The 17,848-nt window shown below is 32.2% G+C and overlaps 1 long non-coding RNA gene across 6 annotated transcripts in view; it reads right to left on the bottom strand.

Moving 5' to 3' along the window:
• LOC142321331 (uncharacterized) overlaps positions 1-17,848 on the bottom strand; it is a 178,159-nt gene that overhangs the window by 88,026 nt on the left and 72,285 nt on the right. The window contains exon 5 of one of the 6 annotated variants that reach the window (XR_012755598.1): positions 3,136-5,216. The exons of the other annotated variants lie outside the window; for them this stretch is intronic. This is a non-coding gene — a long non-coding RNA (uncharacterized LOC142321331). Of the gene's footprint in view, positions 1-3,135; positions 5,217-17,848 lie in introns of those variants that run through there. 6 annotated transcript variants of the gene reach the window in all.

The raw sequence follows: 17,848 nt of genomic DNA, 5'->3' as shown, positions 1-17,848 counted from the left end.
AAGTATCTGTTTGGACGATCATCTCCTCGTTCCGACATGAACGAGGAACCTCTTCTTCAAGTTTGGAAATAAATAAAAAAATCACTGAGGGCCAAATCTAGTGGATGTTGTAATAATTCAAACTTTAATTCCATAATTTTGGCCATCGAAACTGTGTAGGTGTGCACTCGTGGCATTGTCTTGATAGAAGAGGATCTTTTTCTGTTTCAAATGAGGATGTTTTTTCTTCATTTCTTTGCTCAACTGGTGCAATAACAACGCATAATACGCTCCAGTTATTGTTTGTCCTTTTTCCAAGTAATCAGTGTAGATGATACCACATGCATCCCAAAAAACCGTGGCCATCACCTAGGACCGATTTCACCATTTTCACCTTCTTCAAAGCCCATTCACCTTCAAAAACCCAGTGTTTTGACTGTTCCTTTGTCTCTGGAGTGCAGAGGTGTACCCATGTTTCATTCACAGTTACGTATTGACACAGAAACTTGTCAGAATTGCAACAGAAAAGCAGCCTCAGAGTCGACCACACAATTGCTTTTATTCTCCACTGAGAGCAAACACGGTACCCATCTTGCCAAAATTTTTTTCACACCCAATTTTTCATACAAAATTGACAATACTGTACCTTATGATATGCCTGTGGCCTCAACTATTTCACGTACTTTGATTCATTAATCACTCAAAACTATATCGTGAATTTTGTCAATCATTTCAGGGGTGGTCACTTCCACTGGATATGCCGAATGATGTTCATCTTTTGTTGATGTACGGCCATGTTTAAATTCATTTACCCAATTGTAAACAGTTGTAAACACAGGAGCAGATGTGCCATGAACTTCATCCGACTCAACTTTGATCTCTTTTGGTGTTAAGCCTTTTAAATATAAATGTTTAATCACTACTCGAAACTCACTTTTTTCCATTTTCTACATAAACAATAGCTTGTTGCTTCAAATGACTATGACAATGAAACCACGTCATGGATACAGCTGAAACTGCACTCCAGCGACAAATGACGCTTACTAAACGCAAACCATTTTCGATACTACGAATGCCATCTCTTGGATTTTTTAAGGACTTATTGAATCACCCTCGTAAATAAAACTAAGCTACAGACATATATATTTAGAGTATTAAGGCATTTAAAAATGCAAAATGGATCAGCATATCTGAAAAATATTTAAGGACAGAGGCAAAAAAAAATTCTTAAAAATATTTGCCATAAATTAAAGAACTGAGGCTTTAGAAATATACTGATATAAAAGAATATTGAAAATTAAGTAGTTTCTGAAGAGTATAAGTTGAAGGAATCTAAGATAAATTAGAGAAGGCAGAAGTTTATGGCAGAATCTTGGAAAAATAACAAAGTTAGTGGATCATATATTAAAGCATCCAGAATGAATGAAACTGGTTTCAGAAATGAATAGAAGCAGGAATATATAATCTACAGGGAGGGAGGGAGGGAAATCCCTTTACACTGTACTAAATGCAGCTTAATTGGGCTCTACTATGACTGCACTACTTAAATGCTAATAATAATTCTCTCTCCTGATATTACTAACTGCTGCTGGAAAAGGTGGGGAAGATACGCCATAGTGGGGATCGTCTGGTGTGTTCAATCATGGTGGGATGACCTTAATCAAAGTTGAATGTGGAATGATGGCGGATAAGGGTGCGTTCACTGTCAAAGAGCATTTGTAGTTTGTGTATAGGTCCACGAACATCTGTGCACTGGTAAAACATTGGATAACATTATGAATGACTCTTTGTGCATTTTGGGAAATCATCACCATTACGGCAAACGTTACTGACATGGGAGAAGAAGGCTTTTTCAACGGTAAGTATTCTTGATGTGCCATGCAGTGAGAGGCCGAGCCTCGAGCTGAGACATGTGCTGCTGTGGAGGCACTGATTCAACAATGCAAATGATATCAATACAATAATGTTCTGCAGAGTTAGGCGTTCGAAGATTGAAAATGCAAGACCATATGTGGAAGGACTTGAAAATTAAATGTTTTCGTCCAGCCACAGTTAATGAATTGAGTGACAATGATCTTGAATGATTTGTTTATGTACATCAGTTATTGCTTGAAAACTTTCTGAGAGCAAACTATAAAAAGAACATCATCTACTCAGGTGAGAGTGCAATTTATCAAAGCTCTCATAACTGAAATGTTTTTTCTGGGCAAAAAACAATCCTCACTTTTTTGAGGAATCAAACACCATCAGCCAAATGTTATGATTTGGGCTGGGATGACAGCTGAACACCTCCTTGGTCCTTATTTTTTTCGATGACGGAGTTAATCAACACAGTTATCTGAGAATGATCGATGAGTGGTTACTTCCAGAATTAACAGCAAAAGGGGTTCTCTCACATCATTACGTTTTAGCAAGACGGTGCTCCAACATATTTTGCTTTGAATGTCTGCAGATGACTCAATGAAATTTTTCTGAATCGCTGGATCGGATGTGGGTCAGTAGAGTTACCAGCTCCATTGCCTTGTCCAGTAAGAAACCCTGACTTCAACAAACCTGAAAATGCACTTTGGGTTTCATAAAAGAAGAGATCTGAAAACGCAGATATGTCAACAAGCAGCTCCAAGATGCTGTTCAGTCAGCATTTAAAATGATCATACCTGATTGCTGTTGTGGATGAACAACAAAACAGACATGGAGGTGAATACAGCTGTGTTTTGAACATGGTGGAACCCATGTTCAGGTAAGCTGTCCCAGCTTACTTTATAAAAATAAAAACTGAACCAACACACAAGCCTCTTATCCTGTTTTCATCTGAAACTTTTAGAGTACAATAAAAAGAGTTTAAAAAAGAGTATGAGTTGTAATGAAATAAGTAAAAGTAGAATAATTGTGTTATTGACTGAAAAAAAAAATATATTTTTTTAAATACTAGGTACTAAACAGTATTTAATAATTTTTTTCTTTCTATTAAGTACTTTAGAAATTTCTTATTACTATAAAGAGAACATCTGAGTAAATATTTTCATACATCTTTATATATTTTACACATAAATATTTTCATGCATACTTTATATTTATCATGTATACCAAAGTAAGTAATGTGTACTGAAATCACTGAAAATATAAAACTTTCTGAGAAATAATTTACATCATATTCTTTTTACACATACCTCTACAACCAGAAAAAATATTTTTAATAAACAATTTATACCATAAAAAAGCTTGTCCAGTTTACAAAAAATATATTTCTACAGAAGCGAAATTAATAAAAAAAAATTAAATATGTTAGGAATGATCTTTAAAATAGGTAGTGTTACTTTAAAGTTCAATTAATGCAATTGTATGTTATGTATTAACAGTTTAAAATAAGGCCACAACAAATTATCACCATGTTGTCGGTATCTTTCTTTCTCAGATTCATAAGAATATTGGGAAAATAGTCCTTGCTCTCTGATTTGTTGAAGTCATAAAACACATGTCTGGTTTAAAAATTCAAATTATTATATACAGCATAACATATTTTATATGTACTTCATCAATAATGAACACCATTGAGTTCAATAATAATATAAAAAAATTAGGATAAATGAACAGAATGTGAATTAATTTCAGCATACTAGTCAATAATACTTACTGATGTATGGATTATCAACTCTAGCATCAAGCCGCCAACTATAAAGAGTGTTTGATAAGTCTATGAAAAAAAAATAAGAAGATAATTTTCCAGGAAAAATCTTTTTTTTCTCAACACATTCTCCTTTCAAGTTTAGGTCCAACAATGCTCAAGTTTTAGATCACATCCTTAAAGTATGATTTAACTAAGTCTTAAAATAGGCAGATATTTTAGCAATTACTTCTTGTCATTTTAGATGAATCTCTTTCTAGCATGTGGCTTCTTTACATTTGAAAACAGATAACAAAGGTGTTAAGTCTGGTGAATAGGGGATGAAAAAGAATTTTTAAAGTATTTCACACAATTTTGCTGTTACAGTAGCAGAAGTGGGCTGGCACATTACCTTTGTGAAAAAGAACCTTCTTTTTTATCAAATGTGGTAGTTTTTCCTTTATTTCTTCATTTATTAGATCCAGAAAAGATGCATAATATTAACTATTTATTGTTTATCCTTCTTTAAAAAGTTAATATTATGCAACAAGCATCCCAAAATACAGCAGCCATCACCTTCTTTGTAGCAAGTACCTGGGCTGCAATCCACTGTTTTGATTGTTCCTTGGTTTCAGGTTGATAGTGATATACTATCAACCTGAAACCTGATAGTGATATATCCAATTTCAGCAACTGTTATAAAATGACACAAAATTTTCTCTCAATTACATTGAATCAGCCTAAAACCTTGTCTAGAAATGTTTATCTATTTATGCTTTTGATCAATTGTGAGTAAAATTATGTACTTCACATCTGGATAATTTTCACACATGCAAATATTTGTATAAAATAGATCCATTTGTTCATTTGATATGCCAATTGTCTTAGCAGTCTAATGTGGTTTCAATCTTCTATCAACAAATAATTGATTTTTGCAACGTTTTCTGAGTTGTAACTTCCAGGTAGTCTGGAATATTCAGTGTCTTTTGTGCTCATATGAAAACTAAGAAAATACCCAAAACCACAGTGGAACTGACTCATCATACTTATCCACCTTGGCTCTGGATTCCTGTGCAGTTTTGGCTTTCAAAATATAATGTTTGATCATCACATGAAATTCTTTTTCATCCACTTTTCACAAATGACAACATTTAATACATTCAAACAACTTACAACATAGAATCATGAAGGTATCTGGGTGAAACTTGGTGTTTGCTGATAGTGGAGATGTGTGAAAGTAAGAACAATTTTCATGCACTAAAAAATTCACTACAGCACTGCTGTTTCTTGATTTGCATGGACTTATCAAAGATCTCCATTACATTATATCATCTGTTATAAAATGATATTACATTGATGAAACAAATAAGTAAAAAAAAAAAAAACTTGAATAGTTTATACAATTTTAAGAACTCATTCAACCGTTGAAGTGGTAGCTGATAATGAAGTTAAATAAAACAAATTTTTTCAACAGATCTAAAGAAAATGATTCTGGTGAAATAGCAGGTTTATCTTCACAATAACATACAAAAAAAAATCAATAAGAACATAGCTTAGTTAACCATTTCTCATCTTTTTGAAGAGAATCAGAAAGTCTTGAATCTAGTACTTCTAAATTTATGTCTCCCATATTCTGAAACACATTTTAAAATGTTATGTAGCAAAAAAAAAAAATTTCCCTTGTATTCATTATAAAACAAGATAAAATAATCCTTTATATTTAACAGCAAACAGGGAAGAATTAATAAATAATTTTGAATCATAGCCCTCACCTGTCTCCCAGTTACAATTACTAGAAACTCAAATCCATTACCTATTATGATAGAAAGTTTTTTTGTGTTAATAATAACAGATTTGATTTGAGGAAAAACAAATCTAATCCAGACTGTTTCCTTAATAATACGTAATAATAGATTGCAAAAAAGTCTTATATGTTTTACATAGTTTCATGAAGATAAAAGCATACATTTAACTAATCAAATACAATACTACAATTTAAAAATGAACTGGGTGTCTATTCTTTCAGTCATCATTTAGATTCAATTAGGTTTACATCATGAACTTAACAGTTAAAGTAACAATGAATTACACAAAAAGTAAATTCATTTTTAATTTACTGCTAAATTACAGTTGCTACTTAAAATAATTTATAACGTGTTGTAATAAAATTTTATGATTTTGTAGATCTGTTTGGAGCTCTATCTGTGCACTCTTCTTCATTCTTCAATTAAATTATTTTAGTGTCATTGCAGTTAATGTTATCAACCAGTAATACAATATGTTTAAGAAACGTGTTTAGTATGTAACTGAATAGCATAATTGATTTTTGTTGTGTTTGTTCATTTAATATGTTTTTGACAATTTGATGCATAAGTAAATTTTATATTGTTCAAATCTTGGTTTTTATCTGCTGTGTGAAATCTACATGTTGAAGTTAATCATCAAATAACTGCTACATTAAAGGACTCAAACATTTGGTACAGTTACCCACACATACAGGTAACAAACAGGTGATATAAAAATATAAAAAAATCAAGCCACAGTGTCACACTAGTGACAACAATCATACAAAATTGCCAAACATTTTCAGGAAAGAATTGTAAAATGATAATTTCAAAATTACTGAGATACACAATAACATACAGTAAAGTAAAAAATGCAAACCATCAACAAGAAAACCTTCTGGATTGGTATATTTATTCCTGAAACTGAATCAAAAACCAATGATTGCACTAATACAACAATGGGCAGAACTGCACATACATCTGATTCAGGAATTTTTACATATTAAAACAATATAGATAAAATACAATGAAAAAATACACACAGTAGCATCTACCTTTGCAGATTCTCTCATCGAAAAATAAATATTAAGACTTTAATCACAACATACTAATTTTAATATGAAAAATAAAAACTATAAGCTCAATACACCAGAACAATCAGAAATTTATAAACTAAAATTGAATTAGAACAATTAACAAACAAGAAATATTAACGTATATTAAATTTATTACTCAAATCATTACTAGAAAGGTTTCCCAACCACTTAAAAAGGGCGCCAGCCAGTAACAGTAATAAAGGTAACTCCACTGAAGAAAAACTGCATAGTTAGCTCTGAATCTAGAAGAACATTTCCACATAATTAAAAAAAAAAATTAACATTTTTGGAAGTGTCATCATATTTTATTATGCTATTCAACAAATTTAACAGTTTATAGATATGTATATCTATCTATACAATAAAAAATGATTTCCTATAAACTGTAAACAAATGTATAAATTATCCTTGTGCAATAAATTGTTTTGTTAAATTTAGTGAGTATCTAATTTTCATACTGTTCAAGTGTGTTGGGATCTTGGATTTTACGTGGAATAAGTAAAATTTGGATGCTCTGGTAAATGTCTTTAAGTATGTATCCTGTTTCTATAAATGCACATTTAGTACATCTGATGTAATATTTAATCTAAGTGTATCAGTGATATTCAGTGAATGAAGTCTTTGAATTTTATGGATTTGATTTTTAACTCATCTCCATCTTCCACTGCATTTCTCAAGCCAATGATTTCTTTTTTAAATCAGCTCCAGATAAAATTTGAACCATTTGGGGAAAAATAAGTTTACCGATTAGGAATTTCTCTCTTTTAGAAAATACAGCTCTCAGCCACGAGACATTTAGAAAATTCCTTTTTATGGGTTTCATAAGCCAAAAAGGGATATACCAATAATATTCTGATTTTCCAGGTATGAATGGAAGTTCTGAATATATATAATTAATTATTCCATAACACAATAGTGAAACAAGTAATATACGTAAGATGGATCAATTGTAACAGACATCTTGAAAAATAACAACTGTAATATCAATAACTGCAATAACTGAAACAATATAAATCAACCAAATCAATAAAGAAAAATTTACCAGCTCATTCTAAAAATTATTATACATTCTAACAAATGGATAAAACAAACCTAGTAATGAGGGTATTGGTAGATTCATACACAAGGTAATATTTTCCTTGTGTAAAAATAAAATAAGATTATGTTACAAAAAAAAAAGAATAAGATGTACAAGTAGATAACCACGGGAAAAACTAATTTTAAATTCAAAAAGATTTAACACAATTTTTCACAGACAATTCTTTTTCCACACTCAACATTCATTGAAATGTTGAATAATACCTTCAGTTTGTTCTGATAGCCTCTCACATTACTTTATACAAACAATGCCGTTTACAGAGCAAAGCTGAAAAAGCAGAGATAAAATTGGGATAAAATTTACACTATGAATAAATGGCACAAAAAAATTAAATTACCCACTTGGCACAAAATTATCACAATTTTAGCCAGCGCACAGTGTGCAATTTTTCAAATTTAGAAGAAAAAATTCATTTTTTTGACCAAGCTGGAAGTGAAGAATTTTTTGTCTCAAAAGCAGAATACCTAACACATGAAAACATGGTTGTTTTTCTGTAATCATAAGTGATGATGGTGAATGGCCTTGAACATGTTAGAACACGCACTGGATATGTATGTCTTGATTGTTTTTAAGTTTGTCACAATAGTTTTGCTTTAACTGTGACTATTAACAGTCTTCTTTAGTGGTTTATCTGGTCTTAATTTATCATTATTATAGTATTAGTATAGTATTATTTATTATTATTATAGTATTATTAAGTTATATTCTGTGATTACTTTCTTTACACTGTGAAATTTATTTCCAATACGTCTTATAAAAAGTGAGCTAATACCACATTATACAATATTGTATTTATAAACAATTTAAAGCGAAAACTCTTCTTTTCAATAAATAACAAACATTTTGGACAAAGTTGTGTATTCAATTTTTACAATCATTTACACACAATTTCAAAAAGTCTCTGTTTGATGTATGGGTTGAAAACCCATTATTGGGATACCCATTGGGTTGAAAACCCAACAAATATTGTTAATCTGTACCCTCTAATTACCCCTGAACTCATCTCTTTCTCTTTTATTTTGAGTTTCATTTACTTTCTCATATAATAACAACACATTTCAAATAGTGTTAAAATAGTTTTATTCAATTATTAAAATGAAATGCTACCTGTATTAGAAAAAACTAAATAAAAAGATAATAAAGTTTACATATTCCTTCTCTAGTTGTATAACTGAAAAAAAAAAATTCTAAATAAATATAGTTTTTTCTGCAGAATCGAAATATATTTAAAAAAATATATGTTGAGTATATTATAATAGAAAACTAAAGATAAATTTAGCTATTTAATTCGTTTAAAATACTAATCGCTAATTAAACAGCGTATATAATATTAAATGAAGTACCGACACGGTTTGATTCAAGTTTACTAAAACAAACAAACAAACATTAGAAATGAAATTTATTTTTGTCTTATCAACAACTAACGCTTGTTCAGTTAGATTGAAAGATCATTTTATAGCTTTGAAAGTATATTTGTTGCCGGGCAAAGTCGTTTAATAAACATCGCCCGGGTTGTGTTGTGAGTACTTTCTTTTCCTGTTTAGCCTCCGGTAACTACCGTTTAGATAATACTTCAGAGGATGATATGTATGAGTGTAAATGAAGTGTAGTCTTGTACATTCTCAGTTCGACCAATCCTGGATTTACCAACTGGCTTTACTAGGGCTTGAACGCTGGAACTCTCGGCTTCCAAATCAGCTGATTTGGGAAGACGCGTTCACCACTAGACCAACCCGGTGGGTGTGTTGTAAGTACTGCTACCGATACATGTCACGTCTCATTATCGTAACATAATATAATTACAAATTAGCGTAAATGTAATCGGCGTGAAATCGATGTATTAAAAATATAAAATAACGGGTAACTTACCGATAACATTAATTTCAACGGATGTAACACAATATTAAATAATAATACAATTATTAAATTATAATATTTCCTCTACCAGAAATATTACCTTATTCTGTAATACTGTGTTGGTTACTCAAAAGTTAGGTATACTAGGAGGTATAAAGAACTGTGCATCTACGTAATTACAAAATTACTGCGTTACGTGTGAAATTTACTACTATTTATTTATTTTTTTTAATTTTATCCGCCTTGGATCTAACACTTTAAATCAAACTTTTTCAGAAAGGTGGATGTACCGATATTTGTTTTAATTATCAAAATATCTAATTTTAAATTTAGTTAAATGTTTTCAGTCCTGAATTATTTCACACAATAAATTTTGAAATCGTACCGTTCTACAAGAAATATTCAAAATGTATCTCCTTAACAGACTATGGCAGTGGTAAAATTGAAAGACCGTATAAACTGAACTGAGTATACACTTCTTTCAGGTTGACTTCCACGTAAGGTAGTCTAGATAAAAAAAATTAAAACACCTTTAGGCCCCGGGTGAAAGTTAAACCCGCGTCCAGTCCCCTTATCGAGTACGATTCTATCGAACGTAAAGCAATGCTATTTAACGAACCGATAATTTTGAGTACCAAACAAATAATCGACAGGTACTTAGCGGAATAGGAATCTCTCGCCAAAATGTATAGGCACGAAAAGTTCTTGCAATATATTTTTATAAATCTATTGCAGATTTTAAACGTAAACGAGCAAATTATAAAATTTATAGCGCAGCTAAACCACACCGTCCACTCGCAGACCGTTAACACACCACACCGAAACATAGTGAACCAACACGCCCGCAGTAGACCGACTAATCGATAAATTTCAAATTGGACATGTGTGTACTCTTTCTATATGTGACCGTTGTAGTGACTGATTACTTATACTATACCAGTAACCAGAAAAGAAACTACTAAGGGAAACCAGTCGCATCGTAGACCTAATTACGGCAAGTCCTTCAACGACCCACCGACTCTAGGATATAGCTCTACGAGCATGTTAGTGTGGGGGAATTGTAGCCATATACATCACAGAAAAGAACCGTTAATAAATAGACAGACCAAAAAGCGAATCGTACGAAACGTCAATTTGACCTAGAAATACATCAATTCAAATCTGCGTAAATGACATCGAGCGGGAACTTGTAAACACATTCGACCGTCCCCAAGCGTCACAAAATCCGACTTGCTCATCCTAAAATGTTCGATCTTATAAAAGCACAGAATAAGATATGCAATAAAACCTACACTTGCCGGGGGTGAGGCCCTCGCCGCATTTCCCCTTTCCACGTTTCAAATGTTTTTTAAGTAAAACACCTTAAGTAAAATCGGTTTGTAACTCGCTACTAAATTTCTACAGAGTGTTTTACTTGGTTTCATTACTACCGCGATTTTTCCAAAATTTATTGCTTATAATTTGATAACCAAGGCGTTTAACGACACACGGTTTCTACCGTCGATTTTCTCACAAAACGTTACATCAAAACCGTACGCTAACCTTCCTATCTAAATAAATCTTTTCGGTCAATATGGCGCGCAAAACGAAGAAGTAAAAAAACATTCATACCAAAAAATAGTAGTTTTGTAACTGTAAATCCGCAGTTGTTTCAACAACCCAGTATCCTAGATTTTGAAATATGAACCCGTTTCTTCACTCTAATGTCACTTTGTACATTTATACATATATATAAACAATTATTTTTTCTATAGAAATACAATGTTGCGTTAGAAGCGTCTAACGCAACATTGTATTTATAAGCGACTTACATTCCTACATTTATGTAATCCTTTTATGTTTACATAAAAGGATAAAGTGACAAATGAAGAGGTATTGCGACAAATAGATGAAGAAAGAAGCATTTGGAAAAATATAGTTAAAAGAAGTGACAGACGTATAGGCCACATACTAAGGCATCCTGGAATAGTCGCTTTAATATTGGAAGGACAGGTAGAAGGGAAAAATTGTGTAGGCAGGCCACGTTTGGATATGTAAAACAAATTGTTAGGGATGTAGGATGTAGAGGGTATACTGAAATGAAACGACTAGCACTAGATAGGGAATCTTGGAGAGCTGCATCAAACCAGTCAAATGAAGACAAAAAAAAAAATTATTTTTTGAATACCGGTACAACCCGGTTGAATTAGGTTTCTTACTCTCGACTGTTCAGAATAGAAGCTTTTATTTTCTTAATTTTCTTCGTTTCTCTTATTTTTTCACTGTATCTGTCATTTGTTTTCTACATCTTTTTCCATGTCCGTATTTAGAAAGACATCAACTTTTTTTTTTCTATATCTTCTTTTACTGAATCTGTTTTCAGACATACAGACTTTGAACTAAGAAAGTACAGCTTTTTCAGATGGTGATCGTAAAAATAAAAAAAATGTAGAATTCAAAGTATTTGGTACGGAAATAATTTGTTTTTTAGTTACGGCTTCCGAAATATTACACCCTGATTTTTTTTCTCTGTATATAATACACAATTTCTTTTTGATATTGTTTATGGTAAAATTTATTTTTTATTTTTTTAATTTGACCTAAAAATTACAGTTTTAAAATAATTCCAGAAATGTGCCTCTAATATCATTCGAAAGAAAAAACTCAAGTCAAAAATTAGGTGATATCGTTTCCCAAATCGTCAATTAACTAGTTAAAATATCGTTAATATAGCAAAACCCTTTGCTTAATATAAACCACAATAGTGAGATTTGATTTACCCAAAAATGATGTAAAAATTATGGATTTCAATTTTTTTTAAATATGATTGCCGTATCGAAAAAATGCCAAATATTTTAAACGCAAGTATACAATTTATTTTTAATAAAACATTAAAACGATAAAAATAAAGTCCATAAGATCCCGATGATGGAACATTTAAAATTAACGCTCTGCGTATAAAAAACATTGAATTTCTTTCACTTATTTTTGATTATGATATAAATAAGTCGACGTGGATCAGTTTACGGTAAAGTTTTATTAATATAACTATTTTGAATATTACCTGAGAGAACCGCCATGAATCTTCCCAGAGTAATGGCGAATACGATAGGTGCTCGACAAAAAAAAGGAGTGCTACTTGCGAGAGTAATAACTTCCAAAACTTCTTATGCGTGCAACGGCGTGATGCCCTGGCTGAGGACAGGAATAGGATAACACTTAATAAAGTCCAGCGGCGTATCGCATTGCGTGTGGTAGCAGGCTACAGAACGATGTCGGCTGAGGCCACATTTGTTATATCCGGAATCTCTGTTACACTTGAAGATCGGGAAGCTGTTGGAGAGAAGGAGGGGAGCTCCGAAGACGGTTGCACTGTTCGCCTTGTTGGACAGACGGCAGGAAAGTAGAAATCGAACAGCAGGTGGCCGCTGAACCTACACGCTGATTCCTGATATGAAGAACTGGATCAACGGGAAACAGGGTGAGTTGGATTTTTAGACAACCCGGTTCTTAACCGGACACGGGTCGTTCAATTCCTACCGGGCAAAAATTACGAGATTTTATAGGGATGCGTGTCAATATCGTGGAGCTATAAACACACCCACGCATGTGATATTTTCACGGATCCGATGAGAAAAGGAAAAACGGCTCTGATGAACATCACCGAATCACTCTACGAGGGATGCTCCTCTCAGAGTTCGGTTGGAATGCTGCATCCAAGATTATTTACAACATTCTCATTCTAAAACTGAAGATGACTCAAGAAGACCGGCACGGACGTGTCTCTGCACGAGGAGGATTTGTCGGACCGCTTGAGGGAGGTAGACAACCAGCTGAAGCACGGGGGATCCTACAGGGTCGCCTCAGTCGAAGAGGCTATCGGGACTCCACTGAACTCGGGCAGAAGACAGAAGACAACCAAGATGTGAATGAGTGTGTTCGAGTGTACGGGTATGCAAATGTGTGTGGAGCGAGTAAATTTCGACTGCGGTCGAGCCTTACTGGCCGTTATTCTTTCGGAAAACAGACTTTTAATACTAAGCTGCGTGAGACCTTGGACTGCTTAAGTTCTACCTGTAACCTACGGGTTGGTAAAGTGGTGAACGCGTCTTCGAAAATCAGCTGATTTGGAAGTCGAGAGCTCTATCGTTCAAGTCGTAGTAAAAGGTTATTTTTATATGGATTTGAATACTACTAGGTCGTGGATACCGGTGTTCTTTGGTCGGGTTTAGATATTAACCACATATCTGAGAAACGGTCGACGAAAGACTGTACAAGACTACACTTCATTTACACTCGTACATATCATCCTCTGAAGAAATAACTGACGGTGATTCCCGGATGCTAAACAGGAAAAAGGAAAGGAAAGTTCTGCTTCTGTAACGGAAGAAAGGCTTGTTCAAGTGTAGCTGTTAACGTATCTACGCTCTTACATCTTTCCTTGTGATGCGTCTGGGTAGTGGGTTACCTGGTCGCCGGGGTTGGGGATTATTGTCGTTTCCCTTCTCCTGAGTCTGGTGTTGCAGCGGAGCGGCATGCTCCGAGTGATACCGAAAGGTCGGTATCGTGCATGTCCCTTACAGGGGGGAGATTTAGTCGGTCCTGTTTGATCGACCCGGTTCGATTAGGGTAGAACCCGATATAACCAAATACGGGCGCGTTGTGGTACCTGCGCGCAAATTTTTTGAATTCCTCATACGTAAACCCTACCAAAAAAACTCTATTGACTAGCGTACATTATTTTAAGCCGCTTACCGTATTGCAATCCTCGAAAGTGAATCGGCTTTATCTATTAATTTATCGATATTAGTTTTACTCATATATTTATACTTTTTAAACGCAGAATCTTTCATTAAATCGATTAACTTTTTGCAATTACTTGGTGTAAAAATAAAATCGTACACAAATAATAAATAACTGGAAAACGTTATAATATCTTCAAATATGAGTTGCCTGTAATTTGAATCGTTCCAATATACGTAAATACTAATAATACTATAAAATAATAAAATAATTGCCGATATTAATAATATTTTTCCCTTTAATGGTGTTTTTTAATATTTTTATTTTTTTGATTTATCAATAATCTATTACCGAAGAATGCTAATATTGTAGTAAACATTTCAGCCACTGTATTATATTTACTCATGTTTGAATATTAAAAAATAAATTACCTGAAAATTATAATAAATTTATTAGTAAATAAATAATATTTTAAATCTGGGAATAACGGATAATATAATTAGGTTTTGCAATAAATTGTTTATGATTATAAAAAAAAAAACGGTCCCGAAATTAAATTTTTAAATAAATTATAGAGCGTTATTATTTTTTTTTAAACGTGAGATATTTAATTTTTAAATAAAATTTAGATGTTTATGAATATCTGTGACTAATACAGTGTAGATAAAATAATATAACATGATGATGTTTTCCACCACTTCTTATTCCGTTTATACAATTTAATTTTAGTTTAATTATACCGATACCGATGTGCCTTCTCTTGTAAGTTCCAAATATTTCAATAATTAAAATGTTATTTGGCTATAACTCTATAACCGAATAAAATAAGTACCACTTATGGATATATCGTTGAAACGATCTCAGTGAGAGCTTATTACTGCAGTTAAGAAAAAGTCCAAAATCCAATTTTTTTTGGAGTTTGATTTTTTTTGGACACTTTTGGTCCAATCAATTGCAATCAAAAGCGGAGGTGCACGACTAGATTCACGGGCTCCTGGTGCCTTCCGGGATCTTGGACATCCGCACAGCTTGCTTCGGTCGCCATTTTCATCTACCTAGAAGCATCCACCCCTGAACTATTACACAAAACGTTATCCTCATCGTTGTGAGAATAATAATAATCAATATAGTATTCAGGCTTTTTAGGACCCTGAAAAAGAAACTAAATTACAAAGTACAGAATAATAGTAACTACGGTAACTAAAATACACAAGCGACTGACGATTAAAAATTCATAATCTATTTCTTTGCCACGGTGGCAGAAATATAACAACCACGTAAAAAGATTAATTTATATTTCCCTCATGAATATTTTTTTCACAACTTCACCCTCCTTGCGCATGAAAAAAGTTTTTTGTTTCTTAACCTACAAGGGAGCTAGGGCGTCCGTCGATGGTTTAAAACTTTCCCTGAAATAACACGAATATATCCTGTAAATTTGAAAGTAATCGATCGGTTGATTTTCGCATGATGCTATAACAAACGAAGAGACGTATATATATATATATATATGTGTGTGTGTGTGTGTGTTGTGTGTTAGTTCTAGAATATATCTGATGCATGTAAAAATTAACTTTCAACCTACTAACGAATACCCCCTTAGAATTTTTGAAATAGTACGATTATTTGCAGAGGTATTATAAGAGCACCCCATTGCACCTCCCAAAACAGCACCCTAGGGGCACCCCGTTTGTTATCAGTTAATGGTGATAATCGGTCTCGCCTCCCACGAAGTGCACCACTCCAGCCTCACATGCAATTCTCACGGGAAAAACGTAATTGTTAAACAGAAATTTTTTAAATTTATTTAATATTATTTTATTTTATGTAACATAAATTTAAGTGTATTATTTTAGTAATATGGCTCACAGTTCACAGTCCAGTAATTTAATTCTTTAATGTTTGCGCTTCAACCGGTAAATATCCAGTACCACACACCCATATATATATATATTTTAGAGATTTTTCGAGATGAAACATATCTAAAAACTACTCACTTATGTCAAGAAACGTGGGTAAAAATTTGGTTTTTATAATCGCGATAAATTTCTGTTTTCAGATTTCAAGGGAAATATCCTTTTGATCATATCTTAATCCATTCTGACTAGTTTCGGCGTGACGTCTGTATGCACGTATGTATCTCACATAATTAAAAAACGATTACCAGTACGATGTTGAAATTTTTGATTTAGGACTGTTGTAACATCTGTTTGTGCACCTCCCATTTTAATTGCAAACGACTAAATCAAAAGTGTCCCAAAAAAAACCCAAAATGCAAAAAAAACCGGATTTAGAACTTTTTCTCAACCGCAGTAATAAGCCCTCATTGAGAGCTTTTCAACCATCCGTCATAAATACCAGTTCAGTTCCAGAGTTATAGCCAAATAAAAGTTTAATGAATGAAATATTTAGATCTTACAAGGGAAGGCTCATCGGTTCGAATCGGAATTCATTTTCTTTTTTTTTAACTTTTTTTTTTTAATATAAATATATTGATTTATTAATAATTATTAATTTCTGCTTGTTAAAAAATATTTACGATAAATAATAATTCAACAATAAAAATAAAAAAAAAATAAAAAAGTTAGAAGTTATTACTGGAATAAAATATTATAATGTACTTTTGAAAATCTGTATATGGAATTTAATAGGCATTATCACATATGTGTATATGTAATAAATTTATTGAAATATCTGATTATTTAATATTAATTAAAAATTATAATTTACATTATTTTTGGATTTTCTAGTTTAATTTTATCTACATTACAGTTAACTTCAGAGTGACTGAAAAATAGACCCTCACAAAAACAACATATACACTGAGGCATACATGCCCGATCTTTAATAAATGGCAAAAAATTCTTATCTTTTAGTTCATTACTCTGATATCCTCGGACAATATTCTTCCTAGGTCGGAGTCGATCATCGTGTCATTTATTTGTTTGTTGCCTATCATTTAATAGCTCTTCGGTTCGATATAATTCTTCTGATCATAATTTGCGTACACGTTCTCTAGTTTCAAAAATCGTGTAATTGTCCGCTTTATTAAAGAATTAGAGGATATTATCTCGGTTTAAATGAAGTGCAACAAAAAATGTGTATATGCAATTTAATTGGCGTACAAAGAAGTCAAGTGGTTCAACATCAGAATTTTTGTTTATCTCGAAAAAAGAAACACGCTGTTCTACTTTATATAATTGTGTAGATATGTATATGAGTGTTTAAAAATAGAACTGATATTTTGTTTTGTTTTTCCCCCCCCAAAAAATGACCAAATATTTTATAAAAATAATTAAAAAATTATCGATTTTTGAAGCAGTATTAAGATACAGTAGTTACGCGCATAAGAATAATTTTAATTTGGATTTCTTAAATCTGAGAAAGTCTAACTACCGAGGGCTAGGATAAAAATAAAAAAATTATTTACAAAAGTGATTCCTTCCTTTGAGCAAAATTTTAAGTTACGGGACTCACGGTCAACGTATTTGACTATCTTCATTAATATTATTTAAAAAAAAAAATAAAAAATAAGCTTATTATCTCCCAAAGGCATTGTCTTAAAATTTTTTTTTTTTAATTGCTTAAAAACTCTTAGGACCGATAATTTTACAATTATTTTTATACAAAAAATTTCATAATTTTATCTTTCTTTGGGAAAAATCCAAAACAAGAAAAAGTATTTAAAAAAATGTTTTTAATTAAA

The sequence above is a fragment of the Lycorma delicatula genome, chromosome 3, assembly GCF_047948215.1.
Source record: "Lycorma delicatula isolate Av1 chromosome 3, ASM4794821v1, whole genome shotgun sequence".
Taxonomy (NCBI): domain Eukaryota; kingdom Metazoa; phylum Arthropoda; class Insecta; order Hemiptera; family Fulgoridae; genus Lycorma; species Lycorma delicatula.
The sequence above is the reverse complement of the archived record's forward strand: the minus strand, read 5'-3'. Positions and strand labels throughout refer to the sequence as shown.